Here is an 18,130-nt window from a genome sequence, read left to right as displayed (position 1 = left end):
GGTTTCATTGAAAAAAAGGGATAATTAAGGAGTAATTTAAAAACTGATCGTCTGCTCCTTTAATTATCAAAATTTTTATTTTATTTTTTCAAATTCATACACTATGAGGACTAGGCAATGTATCTTGTGAGATGCATACCAGAATCTGAATTTAAACTTTTCTCCTCATGTTCTGGACCATGCAGGTGAATAATTATTTACAAAATAACATTTATAGTACTTCAGTCCATTATTGCCAATTTAAAAGTTAAACATGTAAAATTTTGTTTAAGTAGTATTTGTAGAGGGTGGGGTATAAATATTGTACTGTAATTTTACTAAATTTAGACGAAGTAAACTTGAAAACTTAGCAGTCTTTACTGCACTCAAATTTTAATAAGATATTGGCGTTGTAAATTCCGTGTATCTGACAACTGAACCCGGTTAATGCCGCGTAGTGCTCTGCCTGGTGACAGACTGTACTGAAGCCTCTTCCTGGAGACAATTAACAATACAAGCCAGCCAGCTAGCCACACCTTAATATAGTGTCAGTACATGATAACCTTGTTATTATCTCGGCAACCAAACTTTGTCGAAACTGTCGTAAATCTCGCTACCTCGCCCGCTTACCGCACCAGCCTTGAACGTAAGCAAGTAAGCGATAGTTATCTGTATTTTATTTGCCCAGACTCTACTCTGAGTTATGTGCCGCTACCGACCACCGCGCGCAGCAGTTAATTGCCGAGAACAGGCCGCAGGTACACCTGGATAACTTAGAATGTTGTATCGTTTCAGTTTCAATGCAGATACAGTATTTATGGATCCGTGAGCCCTGAACCGTTATCTTTCCATGTACAAGTTTAACGCAGCCATCTCATGTTTACAACCGGCTGTCTAACTAACGCGGTAAACGTTCACCCGGAAGGACGTGGGTTCGATACCCTGGCGGTAAAAGTGGTGGGACATAGAGCTAAGCAATCCATTCATTGCCAAGGTTATGGATAGCGGAAGCATTTACCTTCTTGATAGTATTTTATATTAACTTTCAGTGTTGCTGTGTAAACTGTTGACTTGATGGCTCATCACGTTGTGCAGACATTTTGACTCGAAGTTTGTCGAATAACCTGTTGGTTTTTAACAGCATGTGGCCTCCAGAGAGACTTGGCGCCATAAAGATGAACTGCTTGTCTGTGTCTGTGAGGATGAGGCCCTAACTGTGATGAATTCTAATGCTGAAGGCGGAACAGACATCCAGTCCCCGAGCCATCGAAATTAAAACCCCGACCCGGCCGAGAATCGAACCTAGGATTCCTTGGACCAAATACCAGCATGCTAACCATTTAGCCATGGAGGTGGACGAATAAACTGTAACAGAATTAAACTCAGAAGCACTGTACCAATTGGGGGTAAAATGAGTAATGCTACGTCCCCATTCGAGCGTCTGAATGTAGGTTTTGAAGGCCTGTTCCCTTCTGTATCTACAAATCATGCTTTTTGGTGAATTTTCACGATTTACTTTTGCACGCTCAGGAACATCATTAGGAACCGTAATCAAGCACTTTACAGTTGTTGGATGCATCCCCCTGTGGATGGGGGCCGTAGAATAAAACCCACGGTATCCTCTGCCTGTCGTAAGAGGCGACTAAAAGGGGCCTCAGGGGCTCTGAATTTTGGAGCGTGGGCTGGCGACCATGTGACCCTTAGCTGAGTCCTGGTATTGCTTCCACTTACTTGTGCCAGGCTCCTCACTTTTATCTATCCTATCCGACCTCCCTTGGTCAACTCTTGTTCTTTTCCGACCCCGACGCTCGTACATTCACTCTGACCGAGCATCTTCTTTAATATCTGAAGAAGTCAAGAACCTTCCGCATTCTTTGGTATTGCTACCAGCCACATTACCCTGTACAACCCGCAGGGCAATGGACGGATTGAACGGTGGGATCGAATAATTTGGAAAATTATGCTTGCAGTCAGATCTTACTGGTTAAAAGTAATTCATTATGAAAATGTTCTATCAGATGCTCTACACTGCATTCGTTCACTCGTCTGCACCTCAACCAGTAGCCTCACGAGCGCATGTTCGGATACCCGAGACGGTCGCCGAATCGGTTGTCACTTCCAGCGTGGCTAACGACTGCAGACAAAGTCACACCAGAGCGTCTAAGTACGAACTCATAATTGACGAAATCGACTTATTTGAAGTTAATCCCAAGCATGCGCTCGTGCATTTAGCTAACGGAGGAGAAGTGTCTGTATCCCTCAGACATCTTGTACATAGAGTTGGGCAACTGCATGAATATCATACAATTTTCCAAACCTCATCTAAAGATCATGGAAGATCCTCTGAGCATTCGGAGCCCACTCATACAAGAGGCTCACCGCCAACCTTCTCAACTTCAATAGATCCTACTTATGGTCTCCAGGAAATCCGATCAGAAATTACTGCTTCCAGATCTACCCATAATGACCAACCGCGACCTAATGAAGGTCCATCTCAACGTCGAGAGTGACCTATCCACGATCGCAGATTACCAGCCTATCTGAAGGCTACGTTCTGTATTCAAATTGGGGTGAGGGTGTGTAAAATGTGGTGGTTTTGCTGTGTAAACTGTTGACTTGGTGACCCATCGTGATATGTAGACATTTTGCATCGAAGTTTCTTTGTTTATTTCTAAGTTTAATTCTTCTGAGCCAGTACGGAGATGTTATTGATTTTCTTCTCATATTTATACGGGATCAGTGGACCATCTAGGCTGAATTTGAAACCAGGTGACCTTCTTGCGACGTCACTCTCTATAGAAAATTCCACCAGAAGTCGCGGGTATTCAAACCCGGAGCACAACTACATTGTAGGCCCCTTTTCTTCGTATTACTATTATTCTTCCAATTTTTCTCACACCCTGGTGGATTTTCAGGTGCGACCTGTTCCACATACTTCCACATCGTCCAGTTCTACGAACGGATGTCCCTCCTCACCATAACCCTAATCGGATTGATGTATTATACCATTAAATGTTGCTGCGGTGTGCAGCAGTATAGTGTGTTTTGTTTATATGAAGAGATGTGTATTATGGCAAACACCCAGACCTCGAGCCAGAAGAATTAACCAGATATGGTTAAAATCCCCGATCCCGCCGGGAATCGGAACCGAAGGTCACTACACTGATCATTCAGTCGTACGTATACTGAAAATATCTTATTCTTTTCAGGCATTGGCTTGTATTCTTCAAATTGTGCTCCCAATCTATGTTAGAAAGTGCTATAAGACACTCCCCACAATAAAGCTGAGAGGAGACGGACGATCCCAAACCAAGGCGAAATTCAACATCTGTCCTGAGTAGATTCCCGTCCATTACGTATTTAGTGGGTATGTTCTATTCAATAATATTGACATCAAACTAAATCAATGCAGAAGTGCAGTCAATCCGCAATAGAGACCATAGATTACTGACAAATTTCCGTACCTCTTGAGAGAACACGATCTCTTACAACTCATATCACAGTGGTTTCGTGGCGTATGTATATTCATTTTCCAATTTAGTGTCTCCCACATGCGTCATCCAATAATCTTCGAACACTTGGCCTACAGTGTATGGACAACGCGAAGAATGTTTGATAGGCTATCTCATGACTGAAAATTATCCGTCACATCTTACAGTGACTGACTGAAGACATTTATTGAAGTTTCACTCCATTCTTCCTCCAGAACTAATTCATGTTGATCTGGTCTGAAGCAGAATAAAATTTACGATGTTGTCTTCTTCATACAAGTGATAAATATATTTATTTTTTTTGTTTCATCCTGTATTGCTTTTCAACAACACTCCCAACGCCTGTACCTAGTGTCAACCTAGTACTTCACAGAAGTTTTAAGACCGGATTTCCTTCCTTCCACCATGTGCCGGCCCTACTAAAAATCCCACTCTAATTCACTGGGATTCAAACCCGGGAAATTCTGCTGCCACTATCCGTTACCTCATCATGAAATGCTCAATGACTACCAGGATTCGATTCTACAACCTATAGCTCAGAAGTAAGTTGGGTTGGTCGGTCGGTCGAATCAAACTCTGGTTGCTATAAACCAACGATAAAAAATATCAGATGTTAATACTATAATGGAACAGAATCTTACAAGCATCTGTCCAAAAGCTAAGATCCAAATTTATATGATTACGCACTCTACCACAAGCTCAATAATCTGGTTCTAGGATTTTCCATATTCACTTTGAAATGTGTTAAGATCGGACTTTCTATAATAATAATAATAATAATAATAATAATAATAATAATAATAATAATAATAATAATAATAATAATAATAATATGAACTTAATACATTTGAAGTGCTGTTTTCTTGTTTTGTTTTGTTTTGTTTTTGTTTTTTTGGTCGAGTGGAACACTTTCTAAATTTTTGTAAGGTAGCGTGGGTATAACAAACTGGAAAAGCGAGTTCAAGAAAATATTATAACTATCACTGCTCGTCCTACCTAGTATGCCTCATTTTGGCATCGCCATTGGTTTTGTAGTTTCGCTATAACCACATTCCCTTTGGTGGTACCATTTGAGGATCCAATCAGCCTCAAGGTTGATGACATAACAGACAACTAAAAGTTCAGTGGCTATTTTTCGAAACCATTTGTATAGATTACGTTATGACAGACTAGAATAGACATAATTAACAACAGTGTCGAAAAACAAATCTATCCTTATTCCGTGTCTTGGCGCAAACCCACCTGGACAGATTAAATAAATAAATAAATAAATAAATAAATAAATAAATAAATAAATAAATAAATAAATAAATAAATAAATAAATCTCCCTTTTTCTCTTCTCTTCTTCTTCCTAATCTGTTTTCCCTTTTTTGGAAACGGCGCGTGCGTGGATTTGGCCCAGACTTACGGCCGGGTGCACTCCCTGAGGCCAAACCCCGTCAATTTTTCGTGTTTCTGTAGTGATTATTAGTATGATGTGTTGCATGTAGATGTGCACTGATACGATCAGGAACACCCAGTCCCCAAACCAAAGGAATAAACGCTACACGGTTAAAATCCCCGACCCGGTCGGGAATCGAACCTGGGGCCCTCTGAACCGAAGGCCACCATGGTGACCATTCAGCCAAGGAGCAGCCAGATGAATAAATAATAATAATAATAATAATAATAATAATAATAATAATAATAATGGCACTGGCCTCAAAACATCTGTCGATGAATGTCAAACTAAGACACTACAATGCAATAGTCAGACTGTCAATCCTTTACGCAGCAGAGTGCCTATCTCTAACTAAGAAGACCCCACTGAGAGCGCTGGAAGTACAAGAAAAGAAGTTCCCACCGAGCTCGATAGCTGCAGTCGCTTAAGTGCGGCCAGTATCCAGTATTCGGGAGATAGTAGGTTCGAACCCCACTATCGGCAACCCTGAAGATGGTTTTCCGTGTTTTTCCATTTCCACACCAGGCAAATGCTAGGGCTGTACCTTAATTAAGGCCACGGCCGCTTCCTTCCCACTCCTAGCCCTTTCCTGTCCCATCGTCGCCGTAAGACCTATCTGTGTCGGTGCGACGTAAAGCAACTAGCAAAAAAAAAGTTCCTGAGATAAAACCAAGGATCCATCCTCTTAGATGGAAGGCGATGGTACATACCAAACCGTGAACTCTACCAACGCCAAGAAATCCTCACAGATGCCATCAGAAAAAGACTGCTGGCTTTCTACGGACACCTATATAGAATGGACTTTGACAGGCTGTTCTATAACGTCTTCAAAATAGCCAGCAAGGGTCACTGTGGATCCAGCAAGTAGAGAAGGATCTCGGAGAACTTAATATTAATCATGTCATACTAATTAACAGAAGTAACTAACGTTCAACTATTAGAACTAGACCCTTCCTAACACCCCTCACAGAAGCAAACGGCTCAAGGTACCAAGAAGAAAGCAGCAACCAAACCCATCATCAACAACACCAGACGAGGCAAACATCGACAATAACACAGCTAAAGCAAAACCACCGTGGTCTTTAGGTGCCCGAACGAATTTTTCAAAGAAAATAATGGCGTATGGTCAAGGTCTTTTCTGCATTTGTGCCGCGCACATTCATGAACGAGCAGATGTCAACATGGATTTTGCTGGAGATTTCATTGACACGTGTAACCGAGATCCATCTTTTCTGAAAACCAATATCACAGGCGATGATAGCTGGTGCTACCAATTCGATCCGGAGAACAAGCGGCAATCAATATCATGGTGTTCACCATGGGTTCTCCGTGTCCCAGAAAGAGAAATATTCGCCTCCAAAAGTCCAGAATCAAGATACTGTTGATCGTCCTATTCGACAGCAATGACATAATCTATATAAATAAAATTGTAGAGGGTCCGCTGTCTGTAATTTCTTTTGTTTTGCCAATTTTTCAGATATTTTTCCGTTTTAGGTCAACTCAAGACCGAATCGGTGGTTTTTACGTTTCGTGTCTGTTTGTTTGTCTGTTTGTCTGTTTGTTTGTCTGTCTGTTTGTCTGTTTGTCTGTTCCACCATCACGTCGAAACGGCTGGATAGATATCAACCAAACTTCATAATTAGAGTAAACTCATCTCGGGGATGGTTTCGATATGCATATCATTTTAAAATCTTTCAATACTCGGGGGTTTTATAGGAAAACCAGAATGGTTTTTCCACCATCACGTTGAAACGGCTGGATAGATCTCAACTAAACTTCATATCTAGAGTATACTCATCTCGGGGAAGGTTTCGATATGCATATTATTTTAAAATCTTTGAATAGACCGGGGGTTTATAGGAAAACAAGAATGGTTTTTCCACCATCACTTCAAAACGTCTGGATAGTTCTCAACCAAACTTCATATTTAGAGTATGCTCATCCCGGGGAAGGCTTCCATATGCATATCATTTTAAAAATTTTGAATAGACGGGGGGTTTATAGGAAAACCTGAATGGTTTTTCCACCATCACTTCGAAACGGCTGGACAGATCTCAACCAAACTTCATATTTAGAGTATACTCATCTCGGGGAAGGTTTCTATATGAATATTATTTTAAAATCTTTGAATAGACGGGTGGTTTATAGGAAAACCAGAATGGTTTTCCTCCATTTTCTCTTATACTATTGATTTTCTGTAAACTTCGTTTACCGTACGTGAAACGTCTCTTCATTATAAACAACTTTCGTTATGTTCATAATTTACCTTACTCTTCACATGACGGAGAAATTTACAATTTTCCGCTGGTATCATGCTCTGCATTGAGTGACCGACAGACCGACAACGAACCTACAGGTTACCATGGCAACGTCTCTGACTGCATGCCAGCAGGGAAGTAACGTATTGCCATTTTCCTCATCATGCTTTTAAATTCGTGGTTGTTCCTTGGGTAGAAGGCAAGAGAGGCGTCAATCGGCCTATCTGTGGGATATTGGCGGAATATCGTTGGATATTATAACCGCCCTCGAATAGATTAAGTAATAACACCATTAGTCATCTTCTTATTATTTGTTTACCTAAGAATCACTGACCTAAATTTCTCCTCTGTTACCGCTTTATTATATCCATTACTCACACTAGCGTAATTTATTGAGGGGCATTTGATTTTCCAATACATTCACTTGGCATTTACATATTTGTCGTTATCCGGCTGTCCTCACTTATAATCCATTTTCTATTACTTTCAACTTTCTTAACTGTATTATTTCTTCCTTAATTACGCCGTATGTACGCGAGTGCTACAAACTACTGGATGTATTTCCACCAAGACTCATATTTAGAATACACCTGTCCTTGATAGGTTTCAGGGCAAATATTGTTTCTAAATCCCTGAATTGACTGGGGGTTTATACGAAACCGAAACAGTGATTTTGCACTTTCACAAAATATACACAACCAAACTTAATGGAAATCTACCTACCTTGGTAGATAATTATTTCTAAACCTTTTTTCTCATGTGCATCATTTCCGATACGAGGATTAATAAGGGAGATATCATTAACGGTCCGTTTTTCTGTACAAGTCCCATCGGACTTAACTCCCGAGCGGGTGCGTGTAAAGCGTACTCCTTACAATTTGAAAACTACTGAAGACATTCGAACCAAAATTTATATTTAGCATCCACCTGTCCAAAGGTAGGTTTTAAACGTAAATAACATTTCATGTTCCGGAATGGACTGGCGGTTTATAGGGAACCGAAATGGTGATTTTACTCTTCCACAACATATACAGAACAAGACCAACCTGACTGGAAATCGACCAAACGTGATGGAATTCCACCTCTAAACCTTTTTTTCATGTGCATTCTTTCGTCAGGAGGATTACTAAGGGAGATAACATAAATGGTCACTTTTGCAGGTTAAGTCCAGCGGACATAGCCCAAAAGGTGTTTTACATGGAGCAGATTCCTTATCTATATAAATCAAATCGTAACGACTGTGTGCCTCTACACTGACTATTTTGGCGAAATTTTCGTACAGCTTTCCGTTTAAGGGGTAATAATGACCATCTCCATAATTTTTGGTTTAGTTTCCTGAAAGTACTAATTTTTACCCGCCTCGCCCAAAATCCAAATTGCGCCATAATCTGCCAGAAGAAAAAGAAGATAATTGAAATTTGACAAAATTATACGTTTTAGCCTGTAACGAACGGAAAACATCCTAGATCATTAAATTTTTCACTTTTTATCCCCGAAGAATATCGAAATATGCAGGCAATTTTAATGATGGTGCACACCTTCGGAAATTCCTATCACATAACGGATTGCACAATCTCCGTTCAATTTGGAATGATCTACAACCGTGGTCTTAAGACTTTTTGCCGTATCTGTATCCCTTTTACGTTTGATTTTTCTCTTTAATCGATGTTAAGTCAATTTGGAATTTTCACATGCATAATTCATACTTTCAATTACTTATATGAAATACAGAATCATTAAACTCTTCACGAAAATTGGCCCACCCAGTAGCCATATGTGAGCCAAATGCTATGTATGTATCCGAAAAGTAATGTAATGTGAGATAATCTTACAAAACCTTTACCCTGTTCCACGTTTCTAACTCAATCTGACCCAAGAATAGATGACATATCATAGGACCAGCCATTTAGGCCACTAAATCCGGCGTGTCTTATGGTATAATCCTTTGTCGTAATGACGTACGTTTAGTAGCAGTTAATCTGTAAATGAAGGTCTTCAATATTGTAAACACGCATGTACTTTCGTATGTCGATCTATATATATTCACTGATGTTGATTTTTAGCGATCGAGAAAGGGTGGGTCTGCTATTGTAATAAGTACTCCCCACACCGACTTTGACTGGCAGTAGGAAAGGGTTCCTTCTCCAACTCCTGTGTAACTGTCATTAGTAAGGAAAGCCTACAATTGTAATGAATAGTTCCCTTCTCGATTTGACTTGCAGAAGGCAAGTGAGCATGCAGTTTTGTTTAAAACTCCCCTACCCGATTGTGTTTGGCAGTAGGCAAGGGTGCCTATCATTATAAAGAAATGTCCTCATCTAAAATGTGACTGGCATTAGGCATAGTGCCTATCATTATAAAGAAATGTCCTCATCTAAAATGTGACTGGCATTAGGCATAGTGGCCTGCTATTTTGATGGAAACTCACCAACTTGGTGTGACTGGCAGTAAGCTGGCTGGCAGTAGGAAAATGGGCCTGGCATTATAATGATAACTGCACAACTCAATTTCGAGTGATAGTAGGGTAATTGCCTGCCATTATAATAGAAACTCCTCAACTGTAATCTGTCTGGAAGTAGGAAAGGGGGCTGCCATATTAACGAAAACTCCCCAAATCGATTCTGTCCGCGTAGTAGGCAATGGGGCCTGCATCCCAACTCGATTATGAATGGCAGTAGGCAAGTGAGCCTGCCGTTATATCACAAATCCGTAACAAACACTTTACATTGGAAACAACGTACGGGGAACTCCCCATGCTCTTTCTCGCATAACGCTAAGAGACATGCAATTTTAAAACAATCTTATTTACTGCATGTACACTATTTACTTCGATAACCGAATACAATGTAGAATACCGTAGCGAAGCACGGGTACATTCGCTAGTCCACCATAAATTCGTACCGGAGGGTACGAACGCCACACTTCACGAGAACGCGATGTAACGTGAAACTGTTCTCGAACATCCACCGTACACTCCGGATATGGCGCCTGCAGACTTCTTTTTTGCTTCCCAGCCTCAAGAGTATTCTGAAAGGCACGCATTGTGCTGACATACCGGACATTCAAAGGCGTGTAACTTAGTGCTTCATCGATTCGCTGCCAGTTTCACGTGGCCAAAAGAGTATTGTGGCCATTGGGGTATTAATTTGTAACTTCTGTTTTCTTTGCGTTAAGATACTCACCGATCTTTTTAAATACCCTACACCTTATATACTGTATAAGGAATATTTAAATAACAAATTGCTATATAACAGTATACGTATTACACGTTCTGATCTAAGAAAATAAGGCTTGTACATATATAACTAATCTACCGTTCAACGAAGGGATCAATCAATCAATCGATCAGTCAGTCAGTCAGTCAGTCAGTCAGTCAGTCAGTCAGTCAGTCAGTCACTCAGTCAGTTAGTCAGTCAGTCAACGGGTCAAAAATATTTCTCACTCAAAGGATACTGGATCGTTTATGTATAAACATCCAGGAATATCCTTACACTGACCTAGTGACCCATTGTTGATAGAACGTGAAAGTTAAGAAACCAGGAAGCTTGAGCTGTATCTTCCTGTTTCTGAACGTCCGTCATCAGTTTTAAACAAGTGCTAGTTTCTTCACTGCGTCCATCAGCGTTCGAGTGTTAATGACGTCACAAAGCTCTGCCGCTTCACCGTCAGCAACCACTTGATCAGCAATCACCCCAGCAAAGAGGACTGAGACGAGGGCTAAGCAGGCATGACGCCAGACGTTCCGAGAATACTCGAGATGAAGTTGCGAAATTGGCTACATCTCACCACAATATCTGCGGTAAAAAAGATATTACTCAGCATCACTGCAGTAGTCTTATAGGCAAGAAGTGGTAATTATCGAGCCAAGTCGTGAATTAGACGACTGTCAACTTATATCAGAGAATATTTTAGTGGCGTATGCTGGGATCAAGACGTAGGCTACCACTAGACTTGGGTTACCCCTTTTCGATGATTGGTTTAGTGAACGTGAAGTCTTACGCGTTCTGAGTTGCAGCCAATAGCCAGCGGAGAAGCCTGCTGTGTTGTCAAAGCTCCTTCACAAGGTACTGCCCTGGCCTCTGTTACTGTCTCTACTCAACAACTGAGCAATGGTGATGGTAGCCTAAGTGTTAGGAAATTAAAGTCCTTTGTTTTGTGGCTAAATGGATAGAATGCTTGCCTCTGGTCCGATGGCCCCGCTTCAATTCTCAGAATCAACCCCCTCGTACTGGATGGGGGCGGTAGAATAACACCTACGGTATCCCTGCCTGACGTAAGAGGCGACTAGAAGGGGCCCCAGGGGCTCTGAACTTTGGAGCGTGGGTTGGCGTTGACGGGGCCCTTAGCTGAGTCCTGGTACTGCTTCCACTTACTTGTGCCAGGCTCCTCACGTTCATACTATCCTATCCGGTCTCCCTTGGTCAACACTTATTCTTTTCCGACCCCGACGGTATTAGAACACACGAGGCCTAGGGAGTCTTTCATTTTCACGCCCTTCGTGGCCCTTAGCTGCCTTTGCCCAATACCTTCATTTTTCGAAATGTCAGATCCCTTCCACTTTTTCTCTCTGATTAGTGTTATATAGAGGATTAATGCCTAGTTGTACTTTCCCTTACAACAATAATCACCACCACCAACCCTCGTACTGTTAATTCCCCTGAGGGTGGTGGTGGTGGTGATTATTGTTTTAAGAGGAAGAACAACTAGGCAACCATCCTCTAATTCCCCTGGCTTGGAGACTGAGTGATTATGACGTCTTCCCCATTCATTTCATCCTCATTAGGTTACCACCAATTCTATACAGATGCCAAGCACCATTATTATTATTATTATTATTATTATTATTATTATTATTATTATTATTATTATTATTATTATTATTATTATTATTATTATTATTATTATTATTATTATTATTATTATTATTATTATTATTATTATTATTGATTCGCTGTGCCCAACTGTGGAGCGCGTTTGAATTTATTTTGCACAATGTTTCTTCTTCTTTTCTTCCCAATATCTCTTCATTTTTTTTCACTGTGTTCCTTTCTGCGTGTTTCTGTCCAGCCTGTATTTTTTCTTGTTGGTTTCTCTGCAAATTTATGTTTGTTTACTAAGCTTCTAAATTTCATTCTATCTTGAATGGTTTCGTATTCAATACCCATTTCTTGTAGATCTTCATGAATTTCTGCTAACCAATTGTTGCGGATTTTCAGGGTTAGAGCTAGATTTAGAATTTTCTTTGTCAGCCTGTTGTTATCCATTCTGTGTAGGTGTCCGTAGAATTTTAGTCGTCTCTTTCTGATGGCATCTGTGATTTTTTCTGTGAATTGAAAAATTTCGTGTGGTTTCTTTTTCATCCAAATTTCATTTTCGAACTTTGGTCCTAGGATTTTTCTGAGAATTTTCCTCTCTTGTTTCTCAATGCTTTTCATTTGTGACCTGGCGACAATGATCAGTGTTTCAGATGCACAAAGTGACTCTGTTTTGATGACTGAATTGTAGTGTCGTAATTTTGCATTTTTTAAAATATACATCTTTTGTTGTATCAGTTCCATGTGATTTTGGAAGCCCTTTGCAGTTTAGCAGTTCTTTATTTGTTAGCTTCCTGATTTAACACTGCTGGCTAAACAATTTCACCTAGATACTTGAATTTGTCTACTTGGGATATTATTCCACATTTGGTGATTAATGGTTGATTGTCGAATCTTGATTTAGTTCCTTCCATAAACTGCGTCTTTTCAAATGAAATTTAAAATCCGGTTTTTGCGGCTATTTCATGCAATTTTTCTATGGAGTGGATTGCTTCTTGTGAAGTGAAGTGATTGTCGGGAATGTCCTATATCGTCATGTCTCGAGAACTTTTAACAGAACTTATACAAATATACCAGAATGAACCTTGCTTGTGGCAAGTGAGTTCAAAAATTACCATGATGAAAACTATTTGCAACACCACGTCAACAACCAACCACCACCAGTCAACAGAACTGTTGTATTCACCTGGAGTTGAACCTTGAGAAAATCCCCAAGGCCTTTTCCTTCAGGATTTCCTTGAGGAAATCCTCTCTGTGCGTGGGCGAAGGTTCCGTTGAGGAAATCCCCAAGGAAATCCCGGAGGCTTTTTCCTTGAGGATTTCCTGCAAGCTATGGCTAGCTTAAGGGAACACTCCTTCATTTCTTGACACACTGTATCGTACAGTGCACTGACAGAACGGATTGAACACACTGTTATAAAAGTGTACGTGTTCTCCTGAGGACTGTTGCATTACTCTGTGTTTTGTGTTGTACGTTTTGGTTATTGCATATTACAGGCTTTTTCACTGTTGTGAAGGTATTTTTTCACAAATAAGGATGACTAGGGTAACAAACCGAATAAAATCATAATTACATTATTACTCTATAACGAGTCATCGAAGACTATAGACCCCTTTTAACAATATACTCAAAATGCTTCCCTGAACAACCCCAAAAAGTTTTTCGGTGGACTTCGACTTCATCCTCTATATTGGGTGGGGAAATAAGTTCATTACGCACAACCATGAATGTTCGCCTGATGGTGCTGCTCATCCGCTATACAGCCGAGGCAGGGTAGGTGCCGAGATCCCCACAACCCAGGGCACAATAACAACAAAGCTCTTCATCCCGTTTCTCAGGAAAAAAAGATCCAGTATTCCAGCATCTCTTATAAAAGATCGAATGGACGACTGTGATATATTATTATTATTATTATTATTATTATTATTATTATTATTATTATTATTATTATTATTATTATTATTATTATTATTATTATTATTATTATTATTATTATTATTATTATTATTATTATTACCGTACATATATATCTCATTTGAAGATCATTGTCAGTGATGATGGCCAACGCAAGACCACGGCTGAGTCTAACAATGCTTCCAAAGAAAGCACTTGATGGACAAGAATAACAGTCTAAGTTTACATGTTACAGGATGATAGCAAAAATCTGTGCGATGATTTAACCCGTTTTTTTCTTTTTTTCGTTTGAAAAATCAAGTCTGGATTCTCATTTTTAGTAATTTTAAAGAAATATATTTTTTAAGTACATACTGTAAATAGGAAAATGAAATGACTCTTACTGTTATAAAATAAATAAATTATAGATTTTGATTCAAATGGAGCTTTACTTGGAACTTCAAAGAGACCTGACTTATTGAATTATTTCTATGGTTATTAAACACACAAAGTACATATATGACAGTAAATAAGCACTATAACTATGATTAGGCTGTCCAGACATCAGTAACAGGCTACAAAGTTCTGAGCAAGTTTAACTTATAGTTCACTAAATTCTTTGATATTTGGGAAGGCATCTACAATTTTGAACTGCTGGCTTTTAGATTCCTGTACAAGTCATGGAACTCTGGCCTTCTAAGTGAGAGATGATTAAGAAAGTCCTTCTCCTCTTTTTTCTGAAGAAGGCGGACACTCCTTATAGTATCTTCTGGGTTGCAAAACTGAATTAGCAATGACAAATAATATAATTGGTTATTTACGTGTAAACTATTCTTGGAAAGTATTTCTCCAGGCTTTTTTATATAACAGAAACATGCAGCATTTTGCTATTTAAAATGTTCACTTGTGGAGGCATTTTTCCAGGAAACTAGAGGTGAATATAACAACGTGTAAAATTTAAGTAACTTTCATTAGTAATCTCTTTCACGGCAAATTTGTTTGTCTTCTCTACTGTTGTAACAAGTTGCAACCAGGCGTATGGAATGGCTTTGGAAAATTCTGATTTCTTCTGTAGCTTCTCTATTTACCAATGATGAGCATCACGTTCCATGTGACTCTGTGCACTGTTCAAGAACATGGTGGACAAATATTTGCCAGTACCGTAACCAGTTCATTGGAGTATAACTTATTGTACTAGCATGCGAGAGACTTCACAAGTGTAGTCAGACGATCGCCTTCGAATTCATCCTGTTGATCAAAGAAATGAACTACCAACTAATTGGAATAAGATAGCAAACGTTCAAAATCGAGTTGGTGTGTCCTCCAAACAAATCTTCTCTTCGTCTAGGAATCCGAAGATGACTGTACATTCTAGACTCAAACTTTCGTGCAATGATGATAGCTATGCCCAGGAAGGGCAGCCAGAATTCCTCCATTTCTTCTCAACTTCTCTTTTTTTCTACTTTGCCTCCTTGCTGTTCGTCACCGATTTCCTTCAAAATGCAGCATGCCGTGATGGACTAATAACCTCCAGGGTGAACTGTCAAGGGCTGAGGTCTCCCAGTATTCAATATCAATGTTGTACATCCCCATGTTAGCCTTGATTAGATCCTGAAATTACACTACGAGGCCTGTACACCAGAATTGCTGATAATCATGGCTTTTATGCTGATATCTGTACCTCTTTCAATTGTGCATCTGTATTACCATGTTATTTGAAGCACTCTCCTCAAACATCACTGGCGGCCTTGATGTAGATTTTTAATATGTCACTTGTAGCTTGCCCAGTATTCAGACCGGTAGAGTAACGCAGCACTGATGTTATGATTGTCAAAAACTCTTGATCTTAGCCAGGCAAAAGATGTACCAGCACGTTTAATCCTCTATTGGACATCAGAATCAGTATCTGAACTCAATGACAGGGTGCTACTCAGGTAAGGAAAGGTATTTACATCTTGAAGGTTCACTCCGTTTATGCTGGCACTAATCTTTCTTGGCTCTTCCCCTGGATACGGTTGCTGAAGGATCTGGGTCTTAATGGAATTAAGTTTAAGACCAATACTTGTATGCAGTGCCAAAAGCACAATGATCTTCTTTCTCTGAGTCAGATATAACTGCATTGTCATCAGGTTATTCTCGCCGAAAGGCGTCTCGAACACTTTTTCCAACAGTACGTTCTGAGAAGGGAAAAAGCACAGATAAAAGAAAGGGTAGTTTAATGCAATTCGGAAATTAATTTAATGGTTTTGATATCTTTGCCCTGCTCAGGATGATCGCCGAATTGTACTGAGGCCATCAATCTACCAATTAACTTTAACTGTCCATGGAACCCGAGTGAAAAACATGCTCAGCCGTGGGTGAAGCAAGTTTTACATCATAAGGTGACACATACAGCCGTGTGCCCAAACCACGAGATGGAGAAGTGTCCACGAGTTCACATCATGAAGAACATCGATTAGGGAAGAGCAGATAATGAGCCAGTCGCTCAGATTGCAGCGGGGAGAAAGGAATTTCTGCTTCAAGGAGAACTCACCATTACTGAGGGGGAGAGAATAAAGGGGACAATCTCCGCTGAAGAGGAGGTACTCCTTTAATTAGAAAGATCTTTAAAGTACTGCGCTTGAAATTACTGTGCTGATTAACCAACTTAACAGTTCACGAGCAAGACTCCTAATGGACTAATTCATCGATTTGTCCAAGTGGACTCTTTCAAACATAAAATAATACTATCAATGTAAAAGTATCTTGATATGAAGATAATAAAACAAAACTGATAGTTTAGATACAATAAGAATCGAACTTCTAAATAACGTCTGCTCCATTGATTTTAAGACGAGGATTACTGGACCGAACAAGTAATTGCGCGGTTTACCAGCTTGCAATGGGGAGATAGTGGGTTCGAACCCCTACTGACGACATCACTGAAGATGGTTTTCCCAATTATACACCAGATAAATACTGGGTCTGTACCTTAATTAAGGCCACGGTCACTTCCTTCCCACTCTAAGCTCTTTCCTATTCCATCGTCGCCATAAGACCTGTGTGTGTCGGTGCGGCGTGAAACAAAATTATAAAAACAAGAAAGGAAGATTACTCGGTGATCGTGTTACAACCATAAATTTCATTTTTGAGGGATTTGAGGGATTGGTTTTCGTGCCGTACCTTCTCCCTGATGTTGCAAGTCTAGACATTATATACTGTAAGAATACAATACAATACAATACAATAGATTTATTTTGTCTGGCAAGATTAAGGCCATTAGGCCCTCTCTTCCATCTAACCAGAAAAGACAGTTTTTACATGTGCAAAATTGAAATAAGTACACTTACAATTGAAATATCTTGCAACTACTAAACAATACAATATTATGATTAAAAAAGGAAAAAATAGGAGAATGATGAAGATGATGATGATGATGATTATTATTATTTACACAATTATGACATGATTAGCTAATTTCTATTATCCTTAGTAATAACAGTGGGATTATATAAAGTCTCTAGTTTGAGGGAGGTTAAATCTACAATATCTCCATAGCATTACTTAGTAGGTAGCGGTGACAAAGTTGCCTAAAACTAGCAGGCGAAGCTCCTCTGACAGAGACGGGCAGTGCATTCCATTGTCGTGCCGAAGAAATAACAAATGAGTTTGTGTATCGTGTGGTGCGGTGAGGTGGAATAGATAAGAGTGTATCAGATTTTGACCGTGTTCCAAAACTGTGATTGGATGAGAGGTGATGAAATTGACTGTACAAGTAGGGAGGTGAGCATGAGGAGAGTATTCGACGAAGAAGGCATAAAGCATGAAGATTACGGCGCTGTTTGAGTTTTAGCCAACCGAGTTCATCGTAGGCAGGTGTAACATGGTCAAAGTAACGTAGGTCACATATATAGCGAACACAGGCGTTTTGCGCGCGTTGTAGTTTGTCGTTAAGAGTAGTAGTCAGGTCGTTGTACACGGCGTCACAGTAGTCGAAGTGAGGCAATACCAGAGTGCAAATAAGGCGTTCTTTTAATATTCGAGAAAATATGTTGCGGAATCTTCTAAGTGAGTTGAGTGTCGCAAATACTTTCCTGGAGATGCTGGTAACCTGCTGCTTCCAAGAAAGATGTTCGTCTATCATAACGCCGAGATCTTTGACAGATTCACTGAAATTAATGGGTGAATTTTGTAGGTAAAGTTTTGGTAAAGTGAATTTGCTTATAGTTATTGAACAAAGCCGAGGATGTGAAATTATTATAGCTTGAGATTT

Source organism: Anabrus simplex, chromosome 4, assembly GCF_040414725.1.
Source record: "Anabrus simplex isolate iqAnaSimp1 chromosome 4, ASM4041472v1, whole genome shotgun sequence".
NCBI classification, from domain to species: Eukaryota; Metazoa; Arthropoda; class Insecta; order Orthoptera; family Tettigoniidae; genus Anabrus; species Anabrus simplex.
The sequence above is the reverse complement of the archived record's forward strand: the minus strand, read 5'-3'. Positions refer to the sequence as shown.